Source organism: Theobroma umbraticum, unplaced genomic scaffold, assembly GCF_002168275.2.
Source record: "Theobroma umbraticum cultivar Fairchild unplaced genomic scaffold, ASM216827v3 scaffold_20.0, whole genome shotgun sequence".
Taxonomy (NCBI): Eukaryota; Viridiplantae; Streptophyta; class Magnoliopsida; order Malvales; family Malvaceae; genus Theobroma; species Theobroma umbraticum.
The window spans coordinates 5,318,543-5,340,981 of record NW_018397266.1 but is presented as its reverse complement, the minus strand read 5'-3'; positions in this window follow the sequence as shown (position 1 = coordinate 5,340,981).

The following is a 22,439-nucleotide window of genomic DNA, read 5'->3' as shown; positions in this document are numbered from 1 at the left end:
TAAAATTATTTTCTTTAGATATTGTAATAGGATTACCTAAATTGAACTTTGAGAATGATAGACTTTGTGTTGCATGTGCCAAAGGCAAACATAGAGAAAGTTCATTTAAATCCAAGAATGATCTTAAAACCTTTAGTCCATCACAATTACTTCCTCTAGATCTTTTTGGACCAACTAAACCATTAGTTTAGGAGGAAAATCATATGGTTTTGTGATTGTAGATAACTATACTAGGTACACTTGGGTACTATTTTTAACAACAAAAGATGAGGCCTTTAATGCTTTTACTAATTTTTGTAGGAAGGTTGAAAATGAGAAAGGGAATACAATAACTAATGTTAGTAGCAATCATGGAAAAGAATTTGTGAATATAGGCTTTGAGGAATTATGCAATTAGAAAAAATATAGTTATAATTTTTCAGCTCTTAGAACTCCATAACAAAACAAAATAGTTGAGATAAGAAATAAAACATTAGAAGAAATGGCTAGAACTATGTTGTGTGAAAACAACTTACCTAGGTTTTTATGGGTTGAAGCTATTAACACATCATGTTACATTATAAATAGGGTAATGGTTAGGCCAATATTGAAGAAAACACCTTATGAGATATACAAAAGTAAAAAACCCAACATTGCATATTTTCATCCATTTGGTTGCAAATGTTTTGTGCTAAACAATGGAAAAAAGAGTCAAGGAAAGTTTGGTGCTAAAAGTGATGAAGAAATCTTTCTAGGATACTTCTTAACTTCTAAAGCAAATAAAGTTTCAATAAAAGAACATTAGATGTTGAAGAGTTAATCGATGTATTATTTGATGATTCTAACCCACCTCCTAGAAAAGAAGATTTTGATGATGATATAGGTATCCTTCAAGAACAAGCTGAAGAAGTAGATCTCCGCCAAGAAGAATCTAAAGAAAATGAAGAGGCATCACATGAAAAAGAGAAACAATTTGAGCAAGTCATTGAAGAAAAGGAGCCTAGTTACCAATGCTTAGGAAAAAAGTTGATGAAAGCAAGATTATCGGTAATCATACTCATGGATTAAGAACTATAGCTAAAATTAAAAATATTTATGGGTACGTTGCCTTTATTTCTCAAATTGAACTTAAGAATATTGATGAAGCCTTAGATGATGATTATTGGATACTAGCCATGCAAGAAGAATTAAATCAATTTGAGAGATGTCAAGTATGGGAGTTAGTTCCTAGACCAAATGATTATCCAATTGTAAGTACTAAATGGGTCTTGAGGAACAAAATGGATGAAAATGGAGCCATAACTAGAAACAAAGCTATGTTAGTAGCCAAAGGATATAGTTAAGAGCAAGGAACAGATTATGATGAAACTTATGCTTTAGTAGCTAGACTAAAGGCCATTAGAATGATTTTAGCCTTTGCAAGCTATATGAACTTCAAGTTATATCAAATGGATGTTAAGAGTACTTTTCTTAATGGACTAATAAATGAAGAAGTGTATGTTGAACAACCTCTCAATTTTAAGAGTATTGCTTTTCCAAATCATGTCTTTTGATTAAGAAAAGCTTTGTATGGGTTAAAACAAGCTCATAGAGCAAGGAATGAAACTTTATCAAAGGTCTTAATCAAAAACAAGTTTAATAGAAGGTAGGTTGATAAAACTCTTTTCACTAAAAACAAAGGCAAAGATATTTTTAATTGTGCAAGTTTATGTTGTTGATATTATTTGTGGTGCTACTAGTGAGCTTCTTTGTCAAGAGTTTGATAAGACTATGCAAGGAGAATTTGAAATAAGCATGATGGGTGAACTCAATTATTTCCTTAGACTTCAAATAAAACAAAAAAAAAATGGAACATTTATAATTCAAGCCAAGTACACCAATGATGTGCTCAAGAAGTTTGGCATGGAAAGCACAAGAACATACCACATTATAATGAGCACCTCAACAATGGTTGATAAGGATGAAAAAGGTTCTCCCATTGATTAAAAACTCTATAGATCCATGATTGGTTCTTTGCTCTATCTTACCATTAGTAGACCAAACATAAGCTTTAGTGTAGGATTATGAGCTAGGTTTCAATCATCTCCTAGAGTTCCCTATTTAAGTTCTGTCAAAAGAATCTTTAGGTACTTGAAAGACATAGCAAATTTAGAAATATGATATCCAAGGAGTTCTACATTTGATCTCCATTCATATTTGGATGCGGATTTTGGTCGATGCAAAATAGATAGAAAAAGCACATGCAGCATATGTCAATTTTAGGTAATATGTTGATCTCTTGGTTTTCAAAGAAACAAAATAGTGTAGCTTAATCCATTACCTAAGCTAAATATATGGTTGTTAGGAGTTGTTGTGCTCAAGTGCTATGGATGAAGCAACAATTAGAAGATTATGGACTAGGTATGAAAAAAATTTCCATTAAATGTGACAATTTTAGTGCCATGAATCTCACAAAGAATCCCATTCATCACTCTATAACCAAACATATAGATATAAGACAACACTTCATTAGAGATCATGTTCAAAAAGAGGATATCGTTCTTGAATAAGTAGGTACAAAAGACTAATTAGCTAACATTTTCACTAAACCCATTGATAAAAAACAATTCTATAAAATAAAAGTGAACTTGGTCTTATGAGTCCACTTTACATGCTAAAAGTGTTATATTTGACAACTTGTGATGATTCTTTGTGAATGCAATTTCAATAAGTTTTTTTTACTTGAAAAATTGTATTTAATGATGAATATGAAGTATGATTGATTGAGTTAGAAACTAAACATGATGAAAACATATGTATCTTTCTGATATGGACATGCACATCATTCGTAGATTGATATGCATGCATAAGCACGGCCATCCAATTCAAGGAGTACCTTAAATGATGCAAAAAAAAAGTTTATTTTCTTTAATTTAAGGTTTTCGATTCAAAAATTACAGTTGCACTGGTTCAAAATGATGTTTCGAGTGTTCTTGTAGAAATGATGATTGAATTTTCAGTCAAAATTCATTTTTGGACCTTTTCACATGTTTTTAGAAATCAAAAACCATGTTTTCTAAGGCTACACAAGAACATCTATCGATAATTGACTTATAACTATCGATGGATACAAGTTAAAGGCCTATATTAAACTTCCTATGCACCATCTATCAATAAATCATCCATATCTATCAATGGATAGCAGTTAGGAACCTAAAAATAATACGCTTAAGTATCATTTATCAATAGATGTTCGTGACTATCGATAGATGACCTATTTTTAAATAGCCCTGATGTTTATTTCTCCCTTAACCAGTAGTACTCCAACCCCCATTCCCTCAATCCACTCACCTTTGCTGTGGTTTTCTTCGATTATAACCCATATAAAGTGCTTTTCTTCCTATCTTGCACATCAAAAATATAAATTTTTCACACATCAATTCCAATTTTCTCTCAAAATCTGAGTTAAGGTTTCCAAAAACCATAGGTCCAAATTTCTCAAGTTCTTGGATTTTGTTGCATTTTGGAAGAAATTGCTCCAATTAAATCACTTCCCTCACCTTCGTCACCACTTTTACCAATCCATTTCTCTCTAAAATCATCCACAATCCTCAATCTTCAAAATCCCCAAAATTCCCAATATGAGTCATTGCCCAAAAAAGACCAAAATCACCTTTTATTGGATTATCAATGCTTTTGCCATTGCAAGCTCATCCTCACAATTTCTAGGGGAGTTTTTTAGCACAACTTCTCTCATCCATCTCTTAAGCAAAATTCAAGGATGATTTCACCAAGCAAAAAGTAATGCCTAGTTGCATCATCGATTTTAACTGCCTTGAGTTAATTGGTTTCCCATATCTTTCTTTGTTTAAGAGTCTAAATTGGACTATTGTCAATTTTATCATGCAATTGCATGTATCATAAACAAGTAATATAGTGAAAAGTAGAGCGTCCATCCCATAAAGAATTGAATTAAATCTCTTCGCTAGGTATTAAATTAAAGTACCTTAATCTTATCCAAATAATTGAATTTAGACTACTAAAAATTAAATAAACTAATATCAAAATTAAAGCTAAAAACAAGAGTAACAATTTAACTAGAATTAGATAATCAAAAGTTCTAAAACCACTATATCCCCTCAATGTTTCATCTAAATTTTTTTTATTCCCTGGTAACTTACTAGATAAGCTTGAGTTGTTAACGTAGAGTTCTAATTTATTTATAAGTCTCCGTCGAGTTTCTTACAAAAATATCTACCTTAACTAATTTACTATATGTCTATGCAAATTGACATTAAGAAAAACTTATTAAGTTTAGACTCTAATCTTGGCTACATATGACATATAAATGTATGTCTACCCTACATGCAAATTAAATCAATCATCTCATGCAATTGATATTGAACATATACTATTTCATCAATGGCTTACTCTAAACTCCCTTTTACAGTTCTGTTTAAGTTTTCAAATCAATCTAATTAGTAGCCAATCAATCAGATGCATGAAGAATAAAATTGAATAAAACAACTCAAACATTATCAATCATAAGCAAGAAAGAGTATTAAAAACTCAAGTTACACATTGGATTCAATTGTGATTCTAGATTAAAAGCTTAGTTTGACATAATGTATGTAAAAATCATCCAAAAAAGTAAAAACATTTAAACTAAACAAGAAAGTAAAAAGATAACAAAAAAGAACTCTAATATTTATCACATTTTCGATCCACAATCCAGTTGCTTTTCCTTGCTGCCTTGCTAGCTCTAATGCTCTTTTTTCTTCAAAAATCCAAGCTTAGTTTTTGTTTTTCCATACTCTTCAAATAAGAATTAAATAGGCCTCAAGTCCAATGCCAACTAGAACTCAAAAAGCGCTCTCATATTCTCATTTCTTCATCGGGTGTTATGGCCTTCCTTTCTTAGACACCACAAAGCCAAGCACTCTTTATTTTTTTTCAAGGCTTTCCATTAGGGCCCACGACATTGGGTGTTTGTGTGCCTCGACACTGATGCTCTTATATGCCTTGAGGCATACTTCTTAATTAGGGCACCACGGTGCTAGTCTCATGGTGGTCGTGACATTCAAAGCTATTTTTGCTTGTTCAGACTCTGCTACACTACTTCTACTTTAATATGATTTTTGACCATCTTTCAAGCTAAACTAGGTGAAAAACATGCTTGAAATACCGCAACATGTGTAGATAAAGTTTGTGCCTCAGATGTATCTCCTTTACTAAATAGGTCCTCTTTTCAAAACACACTTACAAAAACATAAAACTTGACTTAAAAAATAACTAAACTTAAGATAACATATCATACATAACTTAACACAATTGAACCCAATGTGATTAAACTAAATAAAAAAGATGGCTAAAAACTCCTAATAATTAAATTAAATCTCAATAACCTAGACAAAATATATTAAAAATTAAGAAAAAATATTTTTATAAAATACAGTTATCATGGACCTATATGTTTATGCTAAATCATAAATTTTATCAAAATCTAGTCTGCATTTTTTATGTTAATGCTATAGATAGATAAACGTGAATCTCAAATTTTTCAAAGGCCATTTATCAATAGATCAAAGTATCTATCGACAGATAGTGACCGCTACAACCTAGCACAAAGTACTAAATGGCTAATTCCACATTAAATGCACCTCCAACCACCACAAACGCTTTAGCAACTGTAAATACAAGCTCCCACCACATTTATGAAAGTTGTAAGACTTGGAAACACAATTATAAGAAAAGAATTTAACTACAATCATTCAATACACTTTGTACTTCTTTTTAAGCATTTAAGTCTTCTATTATATCATTTATTGGGCTTTTAATTCTTGTTTTCAACCTCACCAAACATTGTAATTAATTTGCTACTCACCTTTTAAGAGGCATTATGGCTGCACCCATCTCATTTATTGTATACTTATGAGTGGTTATACCTTAACTAATTGAAAAAGTAGTGTTTGAATGGTTATAGCTTAACCAAAGTAAAAGGTAGAGTGGTTGTACTTGATCTATAAAAGGTAGTTTATTGTAAGATTGTATTAGATCCATAAAAGGCATTGTATTGAATTTCATTTCAATAATGTATTTTAAACTCCTTGGTGAATCTAAAGGAGAAGACGTAGGCAAGGAGGTAGAACCTTCATAAAAATTCTTGTGTTGTTTTCTTTCTCACTCTTCACAAATTTATTTGTGCTTTTAACTCATTTTCACTCCACAAATTTTATTTTCTTGCTCAATTTTAAAAAGGGACTTGATGTAAGGAAATTTTTTATTTCTCTTAAATTTGGAAAAAAATTTCAAAATATTCCAATTACCCCTCTTCTTGGAAATCTTCATATTAAGCTTATTGCACTAACAATTTATATGGTTCATCTTGCCTAATGATGTTTTGAATTGGCTTGGTAGAAGGACTTTGGTGAACAAATCAACAATTTGCAAAGTACTAGGAACATATTTAAGACTCGTAATTCCTACTTGGACCTTCTCTCATATGAAGTGGCAATCAACTTCGATGTGCATATGTGTAAGGCTAACTAATTGGAATAGTGCACATCCATAGTCTTTGAATGTTGAATCCCAAAATCCTTTAATAAGAAAAGCAACCATAAAACTTCATAGTAAATAATAGCAATTGACCTATACTCTACTTTAGTGGATCTCCTAGAAGCTACTACTTTCTTCTCAAATTTTCAGTTAATTAATAAGTCACCAAGAAAATAACACACCCTGTCATAGGCACTTTGGTGTCATGACACCCTACATAGTCGTATGAGCATAAGCAGTTAAATCAAAGGAAGATTTAAAGGAGAACAAAATCATTTGCCCAAATGCTAACTTAAGGTACCTTGAAACCTTATAAGCTGCCTATAGATGACATTATTTTGGCTTATCCATAAACTATGGTAAGGTTTGAACTAAGTACATAATGTCAGGTATGGTAAAAGTCAAGTATAACAACTTGTCAATCAACTTCTTATATCTACTTGCATCAAGCCATTTCTCATCAATACACATCTATGTACGGTTGTGATTATAATCCACAGGAGTACAGATTGGTTTTGCTCTTAACAAACCATGGTCATTTAATAGGTCTAATGTGTATTCCTTTAACAGATGGAAATACTGTTTTCTAATCTTGCAATCTCTAGGCTTAGGAAATATTTTGGTACTCCAAGATCTTTTAGCTTGAACCTTGACTTTAGATATTACTTAACATTATCAGTTAATGACTCATCTAAGCTGATTAAGCTATGATTCTGTCATCAATATATACAAGTAAAGCAACAAAATTTCCATCCTTAGTTCTTTTTGTAAATAGTGAGTAGCTTACTTTGGACTATTAAAAGCCTAATCTATAAAGGATTTTATGAATTTACAATTCCACTGTTTGGAAGAAATGACTCATCTAAGCTATGCTATGACTATGTCATTAACATATACAAGTAAAGCAACAAAACCTCCATCTTTAGTGCTTTTTGTAAATAGTGAGCAACTTGATTTAGACTACGAAAAGCCAAATTTTTTAAACATTCTATGAATTTGCAATTCTACTATTTAGAGGCAATGACTCATCTAAGCTAAGTTATGACTATATCATCAATATATACAAGTAAAGCAACAAAATCTCTATCTTTAGCACTTTTTGTAAATAATGAGTAGCCCTGATTTGGACTGTGAAAAGCCAAATTTATCAAACAATCTGTGAATTTGCCATCTAAGCCAAATTTAGTAGCTTGGAAATCACCAGATCATTCATATGCCAAGCTTAATGTGGATGGAAGTGATAAAGGTCAACCGAGTATGGCAACAATAGGAGGGGTAATTAGAGATGAAATGGGAAATTGGCAACTAGGTTTCCCATATCAAATTGGCATTTTTTTTCTTTCAATGTAGAACTATGGGCGTTATATTAGGGGTTAAAATTGTGCTAGGACAAAGGTTTTAAAAATGCTCGAATGGAATTGGATTCTTTATTAGCAATTCAGAAGATCTCTAATCAAAGTTCATAGTTAAATCCAAACACATAGCTAATCAAACGCATTATGGAGCTACTGCATCAGTCTTGAGACTGCACTATATCTCACATCCATCGTGAAATGAATCAGTATGCTAATTCGATGGCCACTCATCATGAAGGTCTACCCCTAGTACATATTTTAAATTCTCCATTAAATAGCATTAGAACAATTTTATTTGCAGATGCTCTAGGCGTATCTTGGCGTATGATGATGTAATAAGTATTTTTTATAATTTCCCTTTATATATAAAAATTAATAATAAAATAAAGAGAGAGATCTTTCCATTATTTAGTAAATGGTAAGATAATTTTTAATGAATCAGAGGTAGACTTTACCATAAAAATATTCAGCTTCATAAGTTTCTTGGACCAAAGTTGCAAAAAGATTTGAAGGTTAAGGCCTAAACCAAGCAGTTATTTATGAGTCATACCAAGCTTATTTTTCTTTGAATCGAAAATGGGCCAAAGGAAATGCTTTGATAGTTAATAAATAATCTTAAAGCTATATTGAGCCTAACTCTTCTAGTTGTCATTCTAGTTTAGTAAAATGGGCTAATGAATTCAGTCAATAGAAACTAGAATATTTTATTTGGCCAATGGTAACATGATACGACAAGTTTGAACAAAGTGTTAAGCAGATATTCTCTTCACTTATACATAATCTAATTTTCACCTATAGTTTATGATAACTCTATTATATAAAGTTATTTTAATACATTTTGGAGGCTTAGGTAGTTAGATCTTTGAGATTTTAGGTTCGAAATGTAGCAGTTTAGATGCTTTTCTAGTTTAAATTTGATTACATATTGAATAGTTAATTTAAATTATTTTAGTTAAATTTTATGTTATTTTATTTTAAATTACTTTAAAAGTAATATTTGTAAGTTCTCTTATTGGTTATGTAAAAAGTTTAATGAAAAAGGCTCAATTGATGAAAATCTATGCAAGCATGGTGATAGCTTCATTCATATATGTTGCGGTACTTTAACCATATCTCTGTATACAGAGCTCCAAATGAAGTGATTCTTCAACTATGGATAGAGGAAGGACTATAACGTTTATATTTACTACTTCACTCAGTTTGAATTGGATCATAGTCAAAATATTTGTCTAATTTGGAGCATATCTTTCAGTCTATAAATCCAATTGACATGATTTTTAATCCATTGGAAAGTTAAGAGATAGGGCTATAAGTTTTATGTTTTTTACTTTTCCCAGTTGGGAGCAGACTAGGGTGAATATCACATTCGAATTTGATAGACTGTTGTAGAGCTGGGAGAAAAAGGTTGCAGCACTGGTGAAAGGAAGCTCATAATACAATTTTTCTGAGAGCTCAGCTCTGTAGCGCTGGAGATGTAGTGCTACTGTAGCAAAAACCCAACACTACAGTGCTAAGAAATCTAGGCCACAGCACTAGATGATTTTCCAAAAATAAAATAATTGATGAAATTTTGAAAATTAGGTTACTTGGAGCCTATTTAAGAGACCTTTTTCAAAGGTTTAAATGAGGAGGTAACAACCAACTATTCTCGACATTTTGAGCCAAGAACAAAACAAGAAAGCAGGAGAAATTGAGAGAGAATTGAGATTGCAAAGCTTTAACTCTTAGTTTCTTTTATTTTCTTTAACTTGGATTCATGGCTAAACTTCTTTGGATGTTGTTTTTATTAGTTATTATGAGCTAAATTATCTTTCTAGGACTATGGTGGTTTTCAACATGTAGTTTGAATATTAGTTTCTCTTTTATATATCATGAAGTAGTTTTACTTATTCAAATCTGTTCTTAATGTTTTTGATTGCTTGGCCAACAATTAACTGATTTGTGAATTTAATTGAGACTTAACAAAGAGATTTTAGATTGGACTAAGTTTTGAATAGTGTATGTTCACATCACTTAAGAGATATGATTTGCGATTTGGGTAGCCATACGCCAATTGCTATTCATAGCCACATTATGACACTTACTTAATGAACTTAATTTAACTAATTCCTATGGACATATAGTGAACTGATTAAGTTAAGTATTTGTACAAACAATTCAATGGAGACTTGTCTATAGATTTGGATTCTAGGTTTGTAAACCACCCAAGAAAGATAAATAACAAGAAAAGCTGATATCAGATGAAATGTTGAATGAACCTATAATCCTAGGTCTTTAATATACTACTTTTCTCAACTAATTTAGTTTGTTAGTTTATTTAGTGCTGATTTTTAATTGTTTTTAATTAGTTTTTCTTCATTTTTCATATTACTTAAATAAAATTAATTTGTTTTATAATTTTAGTTATTAGTGAAACTTTAGGAGCAAATCTCTGTGGGAACGATACTTTACTTCATCACTATATTACTTGTTTGATACGTATATTTATGTGTGCAAAATTGACAACAAGTGTTTGGCGTCGTTGTCGGGGATTGTGTTTTCTTTGTTATTTGCTAATATTAAAATTTTATAAATTAGTCTTAATTTAAGTTTATTTTTGTTTTGCAATTATGTTCAACCATTGTATGAGAAGAGCAAACAGCTTGGAAACTATCCTGCGTGATCTAGAAATTGAGAGAACATTTCGCAGGCTTCGACAAGAAAATCAATAAGATGTTGCTCCAAAAAACACAATGGCTGGTCAACAGGGTGGACAGCAAATCCAAGTGCACATAGTAGCTAACAATCATTGCTTAAGGGATTATTTTATTCCTTTGGTATAAAGAATTCCATCAAGCATTCAAAGGTCAACTATTCAAGCCAAAAATTTTGAAATCAAGCCAGCTATCATCACCATGATTCAAATATCGGTTCAATTTGTGGGGTGTTCCAACTGATGATCTTAATGGCCATATAGCAAACTTCTTTGAGATTTGTGACATGTTCAAGCACAATAGTGTCACAGATGATGCAATTTGGTTGAGGCTTTTTCCCTTTTCCTTGAGGGATAAAGTTAAGGCATGGCTAAATGCACTCCCTACTAGCTCCATAACAACATGGGATCATCTTGCGAAGAAATTTGCTCAAAAATTTCTTACTAAATTCTTCACTTCTGCTAAGACAGCATAAATACGAAATGATATCACATCATTCATGCAACAAGATTCGGAATCATCGCATGAAGCTTGGGAAAGATACAAAGAATTGCTTAAGTGTTATCCCCATCATGGGCTCCCAAAATGGCTTCAAGTGCAAACTTTTTATAATGGTTTGAGTAGGCATGTTCCGACTACCATTTATGCCACTACCAGAGGAGCTTTAATGGCAAAATCTATTGATGAGGCATATGATTTGTTGAAGGAGATGGCTTCAAACAAATACCAATGACCAACAGAGCGAGCAATACATAGGAGAGTAGCTAGAGTTTATGATGTTGATGCTATGACAACATTATCCACTCAAGTAGCAACTTTAACTAAAACTCTTGAATCTTTTGGTACTAATAGTTTGCAAAGTCCTTTTGTAGCTTGTGAGTTATGTGGAGATAATCATGGAAGTCATCAATATCCAAGCTCAATAGAGACAATGCAATTTATGGGTAATAGATACCAGAATAACTCATACTCCACCACTTACAACCCAGGGTAGAGGAATCATCCCAATTTCTCTTGGGCTAATAATCAAGATTTATCCTCAACTCTAAGGCCAAATGCTAAGGCAATACATGACACAGAATGATAATATTATAGAAAGTCAAACAGCTTTCATTCAAAGTCAAGCAACATCAATTTGAAACCTTAAGACTCAAGTTGGTCAACTTGTCAATTTATTAAACAACTGACCTCAAGGAACATTACCTAATGATACAAAGGTGACTCTAAGGAAAGAAGGTAAAGAACAAGTTATGGCAATCACATTGAAAAGCGAAAAAGAGGCTAAACATAGTGTTAGCCAAGCTAATTTTCAATATGAGCCTATTGAGAATAAAATGGTGATTAAGACAGTTGAAAAGTCAAGTCAAGAGAAAGAAGCAAAGGCAACTTGACCACCACCACCTTTTCCTTAGCACCTTCAAAAACAAAAGCTTGATAAGCATTTCCAAAAATTTCTTGAGGTATTCAAAAAGCTTTACATTAACATTCCTTTTGCAGAAGCTTTAGAGCAACTGTCATCGTATGTGAAGTTTTTGAAGGATATATTAACAAAGAAGAGGAAACTGGAGGACATTGAGACAATTACACTCATTAAGGAGTGTAGTGCAATAATCCAGAATAAGCTTCCACCATAGTTTAAATACTCAGGGACTATTTCTATCCCTTACTTAATTGGTAATTTCAAATTTTCAAAAGCTTTGTATGATTTAAGTGCTGGTGTCTCAATTATGCCTTTATTGTTGCTAGGAGAATTGGACTAAAGGAGATTCAACCCACTATAGTCACCTTGCAACTAGTTGACAGAATGATAAGGCACCCTTGTGAGGTGATAGAGGATGTCTTGCTTAAAGTTGGAAAACTATTCATTCTAGTATACTTCATAGTGCTTGAGATGGAAAAAGATCAAAAGGTTTCGATCATACTAGGACATCCATTCTTACCCACTACAAGTGCACTAATAGATGTAAGGGAATGTAAAATAACTTTCAGAGTTGGAGAGGAGATAGTAGAATTTATTATTTTCAATGCAACTAAGAGTCCTTCAACCACAGCTCATTGCTATGGAGTGGAGTTAGCTGATAAGATCAAGGTAATTCTACTCCAGCACCTACAAGTAAGCAAGCATCAATTCTTGAATTAGAGTCACCGCCACCACAGCTTAAAACTAAACAGTGTTATGATAAGTATGATCCACCAGCTTTAATTAATCTTGATTTTAATATGGGACAACAAGTGTTACTGACCAAATTAGTCAAGCTCATTCCAGGAAACAAAAGTCAAAGTGGTTAGGTCTTTACAAGGTGGTTAAGGCCTATTTGTGTGGTGAAATAGATATTTGTAGTGAAGCTACTGGAACATTCGAAGTGAATGGGCAACATCTCCATCATTACTTGGGAGGTGAATTGGATTGCCAAATATCCTCAAGTACTTTCATAAATAACAAAAAGAGGGCATCATAGTCAAGCTAATAACTATAAAGAAATGCTTCTTGCGAGGCAACCCTAGCTATATATTTTTTTTAAGTTTAGTATTATTTAGTTAGTTTTTGTTTTTCTATAAACAAGTAGTTCTAGCCTCTCCTTAGCTTGTTTGTTGAGTCTGCAGGTTTGGAAAGCTTGAAGATAACGAATACAAAAATTAGAGCTTTCAATGCATTGTCACTATTGATAGAGGAGTTTCTTTTCCTTATTCCTTTTAGCTTTTCACATTAAGGACAATGTGCAATTTAAGTTTAGGGGAGTGTTTTATTGTTATTAGTATTAGTGATAGCATAAGTAGTTTACTTTTGTTAAAATTTTTTTATGCAGGTGTATTTGCATTTGAATTAGATTTAATTATGTCAATTTCATTTAATTTACCTATCCAATGATGAGAACTCAGTTGTATTCCTATCTTGATTATTCGAAACATATGAATATTGTTTGAATGTTATGGAAATTCTCATGCTAAGCTTTACTGTTAGGTTGAAATTTCTACATTTTGAGCACTATGTCTTTTGCTTAGATTTGTTGTATATATCAAGAAAAGGTTTATGTGAATGCAAATTTTTGAATTATGTATTATGTTCTAGAATTTGTTTGATTCTCTCTCGAGGTAAAATCCTAGGCTATACTTAGTTAAGGAGATGATTTGGGCCATTTTTGGACCGATTGAGCCTTTTGTAGCCTTCCTTTACATAAATTATCCTTAGTTTCCCTCTTTGAGCCTAATGACATATTTTCTTGTTAAACACTTAATTTTTAGCCTAGACCTTTATATTAATATTTCCAACAATTCTTTCATCCCTCATTCCTAAGTGTATAAGTCAATTTAAATTGTGTTATGAGCCACATAGTGAAAGAGGTAATCCAGATGAAAAATAATAACGAAAAGTTCAAAAATATGATTGTATCCATATCACTACCCAATAAAAGAAATAAGTTTGGGGGTGTGAAATTGAGAAAAAGAAAAAGGGAAAGAAAGAATGAAGTGTTGAACAAAAGACAAAGGTTGATGGAAAAGGGGTATACTAGATGAAAGAAAATAAAGCTCTGAATAAGTTCTAGATTGACTATGTGCTTGGAGTGATTTAAGCTATACATTATCCCATATCGAGCCTTAACCTAGCCATACATTACAAGCCAATTGAAGTCTTGTTGATCTTTAATACAGTGTTAGCCTACATTAGTGGAGAGAGAGATGAAAAATAAACTTATGGAGTTAATTACTAATTTGAATTTTGCATGAATAAAAACTTATCTAGATTGTTTGGATTGAAACATGAACTTGAATAATATTTGTGTGTGGGCTAGAATTATGATTATGGATTAACTTTTAAGGATATTAAAGGTGATTAATGAAATGATGTAATTGAATTTTAGTTAAATGTTTTCATGATTAAGTTATTGCATGTTGTTTTATGTTTTGCTCGAGGACTAGCAACATCTTAAGTTTATGAGTAAAACAGCAAAGGAATGGACATCTCAACTTAACCTAGCTAGTGATGAAGAAGATAAAGCACTCTCTGGCTTCCATCAACTAATGGGATGTTCTCTGTCCAGTCAACCTATGAGTTACAAATTAATAAAAACTTCCAAAAAGCTAGTTATTGACAGCAGATTTGGAAATCTTATAGTTCCAGAAAAGGGTGGGTTTTTTTATGGAGATTAAGGCATGAATCATTGCCAACTACAAAGTGGCTAACCAAGAGAATTGTGAACATCTCAACTTCATGCCTTCATTGCCTAATTCATATGGAAACTGTTATCTCAACAGGAAACTATGGTTACAAATAGATCTTGAGCTCATGCAGGGTAATTTTTTCTTTCTTGATTTACAGAGTTAGGTGGTAGGTAATATCAAGAGTGGTAAGGTAGTTAAGGGAATACCATGGGGTATTATTTTCATGCATATTACATGGTTGCTAGGGTATTGGAGGACCTTATGTATCTTTGATGCTTCTTTTGTTTGGCCAAATAATACAAGCCAACAAGTATGGACCAAATCAAAAGAAGTCTGGTATAATTTGAGGAAGGGCAAGTTACGATGAAGAAAAAGACCTTAATAGCTTGGAAATCACCAAAACATTCCTATGTCAAGCTCAATGAGGATAGAAGTGTTAGAGGTCAATCGGGTATGGCAGCAATAGAAAAGGTAGTTAAAGATTAAATGGAAAATTGGGAGCTAGGTTTCACATATAAAATTGGCATTTCCTTTTCTCTCAACGCAGAACTATGGGCATGATATTAAGGGTAAAATTGTACTTGGAAAAAGGTTTAGGAAAGTTCGAATAGAATTGGAATCTTTGTTAGCAATTCAAGAGATCTCTAATCGAGTTTCACAGTTAAATCCAAACACATAGCTAATCAAGCACATTAAGGAGCTACTGCATTAGTCTTAAGACTGCACTATATCTCACATCCATCGCGAAGTGGATCAGTGTGCTAATTTCATGGCCACTCAACATCAAGATTACCTTTTAGGTTACATATTTTAGATTCTCCACCATCTAGCATTAGAATAATTTTATTTTCAGATACTCTAGGCATATCTTGACCTATAATGATGTAATAAGTATTTTTTATAATTTCTCACTATATATAAAAAATAATAATAAAATAAAGAGAGAGATCTTTCCATTATTTAGTAAATGGTAAGAAAATTTTTAATGAATCCAGGGTAAACTTTGCCACAAAAACACTAAGCTTCATAAGTTTCTTGGACCAAACTTGTGAAAAGATTTGAAGTTTAAAGCCCAAACCAAACAGTTGATGAGTTATACCAAGCTTATTTTTATTCGAATCACAACTGGGCCAAAGGAAATGCTTAGATAGTTAATAGATAATCTTAAAGATATATTGGTCCTAACTCACCAAGTTGTCATTCTGGTTTAGTAAAATGGGCTACTGAATTCGGTCGATAGAAATTGGAATATTTTATTTGACCAATAGTAACATGAAAAGATAGGTTTGAACAAAGGTGACGTTTGGTACTTTACAATGCAATGTGATTACAGATAATGTGATTGTAAGTAATGTGATTGTAGAAAAAATAACATTATAGTGTTTGGTATGCAAGCAAAATAATAATTAAAATGCAAGAAAAATAACATTGCAGCGTTTGGTTTACAAGTATTTTGCTGAAAATGTAATGTTAATTTTCAAAATTACCCCTAGTTATTAAAATATAAGTTTAATATATTTATATTTTTTACTATTAATTTTTATATAATACCATCTCTTAAATATATTTTTAATGTCATATATTTTATTTTTATTTATTATTATAATCTTATATATTTTATTTTTAATATATTTATATTTTTTATTATTAATTTTTATATAATATCATGTCTTAAATATATTTTTAATGTCATATATTTTATTTTTATTTATTATTATAATCTTATATATTTTATTTTTATTTCTTTAATATATTTTTTATATTATATATTTTATTTTAATTTGTTTTACCTATATTATATAAATTTTAATTTTTTATATTATATTATATTTTAATTTTTGATTCTTATATTATATATTTTATTTTAATATTTTTTATTTTAATTATAACAGTATAAAATATTTTTCATAAGCTAATAAAGTTGAAGGGTAAGATTGTCTTTAAGAACATTGCAAAGTGCAATGTAATGTGATTGCATTGGTTTTGAACCGCAATCACATTACATCCCTTAGCTGTAATGTGATTGCATTGCAATCTTATTACATCCCTTGGCTGTAATGTGATTGCATTGCAATCTTATATCGCAGTGAGCTGTTGTAAAACAAATACTGTAATATAATTTAATTGGACACATTGTAGGGAATGTGCTCTCACTTCCCTGATATCAAACGCCACCTCAAGGTAAAGTTGAATAGGGTTTATGGAGTCATTTTATTATTTTATTATTTGTATTAATAATTAACTAAAACATTATTTTGACAAAGTCATTAAAAATATATATCTTAAATAAAAATTTTAAAAAATTTTTGGAGAGCCACGGCCTCCATAAATACACTACCCTCGACCCTTGCTTGTAATTAAACATCGACTTCCATTAATTTAGAAAACACAGGTATATGTTACTTGTTATAATATATATAAAAAATTAATGTTGTGTCCTTATAAATAATAATAATAAAATTGTTCTAAATTTTAACGTTGTCAATAAAATCTTTTGTTAGAGATAAGGAAGAGATTTTGGAATTTTTAAATTATAAGTTAAAGCATAGTTCTTATATCGAGAAACATATCGTGTATTGAAATTTTATTTTTAAATATTGAGTATCCAATATGGTGATTTAATAAAAAATTTAAAATTAATTATAAATAACATGTATACATGTAAAATAAAAAATTTAATAGGATTGATGATTATGTGCTATAAATTGAAAAGATGGTTGTTGTTTAAATAGGTTCTTTAATAGTATATATTTTTAAATAAGACATATTTCATGTTAATTTATTAACTAAAAGTAAAATAATATTTGACATATTAAAGATAAAATGGTAAATTTGAATTTTTTTTCTTTAGTATGGTTTTTTTTTCTTAAATCTAAACTTTGAAAGCTAAAACCCATAAAAAGTAATTTTTCATGTTTCCATCCAATTAATAAATTAATTTTGATTAAAACAAAGTCAATATGAGTTTGTCATAGTATGTTGTGCTGTATCATATAGTGTCGTTGAATATGTATTATGTATCGAATGATACACCTTCAATGCTTGATCACATGTGATATAATATATTGATCCCCATAATTTTTTATTGATATTATGCAATATGTATCATGTATCCATAATTTTTTTTAAATGAATTTTTTTAAGATCTAATTAAACGATAAAAACTAATCCCCAACATATCGTTTATGAGAAGAGATCCGATCTCCACAGGGGGACATCATAAAATCTATACTCTTCGTATAAATCAAAACCTTTGTTGGCCTAGTAGTATGCTATAATGTTCCTTTCTCTTAAAATATGTTGTATTTTGACTTCCCATTGACAATGATGTAGACCTTGAATAGCTTCAATCAAATCTAAATTTGAACATGGATGGCTTCCGAGGGGAAGTGATGGCTTGCACCACTAGTTTACTATCCACTTGGAGATCTATTTTCTGGTAAACCAACTGCCAAGCTAAATTAAGTCCTTTATAAGTACCCCACAACTCAGCTCCGTATGCAAGTGTACCTACCAAGGGTTGCAGAAAAACCACCAAACCAGTTGGCACAGGAAACTCGAAGTACTCCACCTGCTGCTGCCTTGTCTAGTGATCTTCTAGAAGCACCTAAGTTTAAGGTAAGCCAACCATGTGCAGCTGCTATCCAGGCAACCAGGATCTCCTCTTTCCTGCTTTCTAGTGCTTCAATACCATTCCTAAACTTATCACAGCTTTTGAAAATAACTGAAGCAAAACTTATGATTGCATTTAGTTTCCCCTCTGTTGTTACATGCTTTCCTTCAAAAATCCAGGCATTTCTCCTTTTCCAAAGGTACCAGTAGCTCGTTCCAAATATGGTCACCCATGGGATCTCCCTTACTGTTAGTTTGCAATGTGAGAAATTATGTGACAGCTAGTCAGTTAAGCTTGAGTTGAAGAAAAAGGCTTGATATGTCTATGGTACAAGCCGTAACCAGAGAGCACTAGCTAGAGGACAATCTCGGAAGGTGGGCAAGATAGTTTCATCCTCTTGTCTACATTGCATGCAGCAAGAATTGCATGATAAGTGACGCCTTACACGTTATTTATTGGTCAGTAAGGATTTCTGCATGCATTAATAAAAAAACATGCAAACTCTTTGAAGCCCTTTCCAATGCCAAGCCATGTTCCAGATACTCTATATTTTGTCTTGAGTGTCCGTGTCTTCTTGTAACCAATTATAAGCTGATGAAACAGAAAATACCCCAGATGAGGAATGTGCCCAATATGGTTCATCAGTTTGATAGAAAAAGGGTGGTGGTAAGGCCTTCGAAAGGAGACTTCTCTCTTCTTCTGGTGGCCATGCATTAAGGTCCTCAAAGTTCCAGCTTCCATCAGAAAGTATAAAATCCAGAACCTTTTTATTATCATCAATGAAATAGCCCATCGGTCGAGTTGCCTCAATTAAAGGTCTATCCCCAAGCCAAATATTTATCCAAAAACGAGTAGTATGACCATCTTTGATTGCCCATCTAATATTTCTTTTAAATAGCTGCCATAGTCTGCCTATTAAATTCCAGAAAGCGGCAAACCCAACTCGATTAATTTTATCTAGTATCGAGTTGGCTCTAATATTATATTTTCCCCGTAGAACTCTCACCCCTAATTCATCTGGCTTAGTTACAATCTTTCAACAAATTTTCATCAAGAATGCATCATTCATAACTTGTAAATGACGAATTCCCAAGCCACCTTCCTCTTTAGGTTTGCAAACATCTTGCCACTTGAGTAAGTTGATTCTGTGATTGTTTGAATCACCTCCCCATAAAAACCTCCTACAACATGTCTCAATTTTCTTGCAAATGTTGACTGGAATCGAAACTTTTTACATAACATAGTAGGGAATGGTAGACAAAACAGATTTAATTAGTGTAAGTCCACCTGCAAATGATGGAGTGGATGCCTTCCAAGCAGTCAAGCGGGAATCTACTTTGTCTTCCAAATAGCGAAAAGAGTTACTCCCCTTCCGGCCATTTATTAATGGTACCCCAAATACTTTTCACAGTCTTCTAAAAAAGAGAAGCCTGAACATTGCATTAAATTGTTAACTGTCTGTCGAGATGCATTTCTAGAACAATAAAATGATGATTTCTGAGTACTCACCTTTTCTCTAGAAGAAGCACAGAAATCAGCTAGGACTCCTTGTACTACCTTCATTTGTCATACTGAGGCTTCAGTGAATAGTATTAAATCATCCGCAAAAAACAGATAGGATAAAAGGGGGACCTCTCCTGCCTAATGTGATGGGTTTCCATGCACCTTGTTCTACTGCCTTATTTATCCCATGTGTCAACCGTTCCATACACAATACAAAGATATATAGGGATAAAGGATCCCCTTGTCTTACTCCTTTAAAGGGTACGAATGTGTAAGAATGTGTACCATTCCATAGTATTTGTGTTTAACTACAGCGGAAACAATTAAGCAATATATTTACCAATGTCATAGGGATTTTAGCATTAATCTAAGTATCATGTATAAATTCCCATCTCAATATGCTTTCTCTAGGTCTATCTTGATCATCCTCCACTCTGTTTTACCCTTCTTCTTTCGGAAAGAATGGATTGTTGCTTGTGTTATAATTATGTTGCCTGTAATCTGTCTTCCAGGAATGAAACTAGCTTGTGTCTCCGTAATTACAGAACTCATGATGGGCTTCAATCTATTTGTGATGACTTTCATGAGTATTTTGAAGACTACTGGTAAAAGGCTAATCAGGCGGAATTGAGAAATATCTTCCAGATTCTTCACTTTCGGTATCAAAGTGATGACTGATCTGCATAAATCCTCACCAACTAATGCCCCGGAAAATGCTTTTTTAACAAAGTCAATCACACTTTTTCCCACCAATGTCCACTGAGATTGAAAAAAAAAAAAAACAGGAAACCCATCAATTCCTGGCGCCTTGAGAGGTTTCATTTCGAATAAGGCATTGCGGACTTCTTCTTCCTCAACACGTCTAACCAATCTGTCGTTAGCTGCTATATCCAATACAGGAAACTTATATCTAATCGGGAAAGCTGGAAGGATATCATCCTCTTTAACATACAACCTCTTATAAAATTCCACTGCTTGTCTTTTGAGTAGACCTTGGTCGTCACACCAACTACCATCACTTGACTTCAATCGAATAATTCTCAACTTGTTCCTTTTACGTGTTGCTCGAAGATGAAAATAGCTTGTATTTCGATCTCCTAGTTTTAACCAATCCGCCTTCGATTTCTGTAGCTAGTAATTTCTTCCTGTTGAAGAATGGTTTCATACTCTAGGCGCAGCTTATACTCAAGCTCTTTAAGCCCTTTGGATGGTCGAGTTTCCAGCATTTTCTCGATGCCTCTCAACCTCGCCAAGAGTCTCTTTTTCCTATGAAAAATATTACCAAAGATGGCCTTATTCCATTGGTTGACTTTCATTGTAAAATTCCTCAACGCGTCACTAGTATCAACTGCTTCTTCCCAATCTCCCTGGACAAAATTATCAAAGTCAGCATGTGTAAGCCAAGCCGCTTGGAATTTGAAGAAAACATCTCGGTTATTACAATCCACATCTTGGGAGGCAGATTAAAATGGATCTACGATCAGAACTCACTCTAGGCAAGTGTTGCACTGAAGCATCATGAAATCTTAAAGGCCAGTCAATATTGCACACCATAATATTGATCGTTATGAACTCAAGTCATATCATGTGTGAGTTTAATCTAAATTTATGTTGATTTTTTTTTTGTTTTTTATATTAATTTTTTTTTATGGATATACTATTGACCATTCACTAACCCACATGTCGATTTTGACAGCCTGAATTTGGGCTAGGCTCGACCATAAACCTGGCCCTCGGAGTGGAGTGTTCATGTGAATGGACCTAATCGGTCTGCAGCAGTCGGCCTCGTAGGCCTAATAACTGATGGGTAATGTCTTCCTTGCGCCGCATTCAGGTTTGTAATATCATAGGGCTGGCAATCATATCAGATGTGCACAGCCGTTATGTGATTAGTATAAGAACATTTGATTGAAATGTGGGCGCTCCATTATTAGAAGTAGGTAACTAATTTGCCTGATTACATGCTGCTGGATGCAGACAGGTCATGGAAGCATGTAGCCGGAAATGTCACTTCTCAACAACTTCCTTTGACCCCGGCCCATATTTAAAATTCGATTTGGACAACACCAGATAAGTTGTTTCTGAAGATGTAGGAAGCTATGTAAAATAATCACCACATGGGTTCAACTGTGAGCTACATTTCCTGGAATATATATGTGTTGCCAGGCCGATACAAAGATAAGATGAGATCTACTAAGTTTCGGGCTATCAAAACCTTATTGTTCCTGAAGACCATCATGTTCCCCTTCAGTCTTTCAATCTTTGAATAGCTATAATAAGCTACCAAGACAATGTATTTCCACATACTCCATTTAATATCAGCATGTTCTGCCCCTTCACATTTTGACATTAGTCATTGTATTAATTCTTTGCTACAATTGACTCAACTACTCAGAAATAAATTCTAAGATTGATCTAGTGGGGGAACCTACCACTCCTTTTAGCGAGTCATTACCATCTCCAATATTGTTTCAGATCTTGTAGCCTTACTCTTGAGCATTGTACAATGCAATAACTACATTTCTCAGATAAATAATAGCAGTGTCTGATTGAGGGCCAAAATTTTCAGCAATATCCATAGTTTCACACATCTCTACTGGT